A 1,195-nucleotide genomic window follows, 5' to 3' on the forward strand; every position below is an offset into this window, starting at 1 on the left:
ATTTTCACTAGGACACCAGAGCTCTAGGGGCTCTGCCAGCCACCATGCCATTAGCTGTATTTTCTTGGATTTGTGACATGGAATCTATTTTCATCCAACTTGGACCCAACCCCAGGGCTTCTGACCCACTGAAGCCTTGATGTAACTGTTGTTATTTAGGCTTAATTTACTCAACTGTTTTTCTCCTTCCAGAATTTTTAATGTAGGGGATTGTTTCTATTCTAAGCACTGAATAACTTTTTGTAATTTTTTTCAGATTAAAAAAAACCTCAGGTCTACAGCCATGCCACCCCGAACATTCTGATCTCGTCTGATCTCAGAAGTTAAGCAGGGTCGGGCCTGGTCAGTACTTGGATGGGAGACCACCTCGGAAGACGGGGTGCTGTAGGCGTAAAACAAACAAACAAACAAAAACCAAAAAACTTCAGTCATTTTCGCCCCTTCGTAACTTCTCAGCTTTTTCAATGGCACTGGTCCTTAGTTCCACTTCTGTCTCCATTAATATCTCCCGAGAGACGGTGGTCAGCTCTTGCCCGAAGCCCTTGAGGAAATCCCTTGTCCTTTGTTTCTCTGCTCAGTGGCAGACCCCCTTGCTGTGTTGGGGGTGGTTCTCTTCTCCCACCTTGAAGCTGGGGAGGCAGAGCCCACAGGAGGGGAAGTGCCCATCCTCACATTCCCAGCACCCCCAGCAGCTAGCTTGGAGGTGGAAGGAGTGGGAAACCCAGGCTCAACCAAGAGGACATAGAGAATCGCTCTTGGTGTTTCTCGTTGACAAAGCAAGGACCGTGGTGGTTCTTTTGAAGGCCAAGGCATGGGCACCTGTGGTGGACTGCAAGTCCAGCAGGGGTCCTGGGACCTGGCAGTCTTTCCACTGGTGAGGACATGTCAGTTGGGGACATAGAGAAACAGGACAAGCTGAGGGAGCAGTGCTCATGGAATCTGAACTCTGCGGGGAGAACTGACTTTGCCTTCTGGGTTCCCGGGTTTCTTGGCCGGGCTCCAGGAGATGGGAGGGGGTTGGGAGCTGGGAATCTCAAGAACAGAGGGCTTGCTGGGTATGCACTGGTTACACGGTAACCAGAGGCACCTTGACCTTCAGGGAGATGCGGGCTGGACCCTGAACCCTCAGACCATTTACCCGGTGTTGCTGAGACTCCTGGCCCTCCTGCCCCTGTCCTGTCAGAAGCGACTTCAC

General features: G+C 51.3%; 1 pseudogene; it reads left to right on the forward strand.

Annotated features, from left to right (window-relative positions):
• Positions 1–273: 273 nt before the first annotated feature.
• Positions 274–391, forward strand: LOC111737600 (annotated as a pseudogene).
• Positions 392–1,195: the final 804 nt, after the last annotated feature.

Source organism: Pteropus vampyrus, unplaced genomic scaffold, assembly GCF_000151845.1.
Source record: "Pteropus vampyrus isolate Shadow unplaced genomic scaffold, Pvam_2.0 Scaffold28, whole genome shotgun sequence".
Taxonomy (NCBI): domain Eukaryota; kingdom Metazoa; phylum Chordata; class Mammalia; order Chiroptera; family Pteropodidae; genus Pteropus; species Pteropus vampyrus.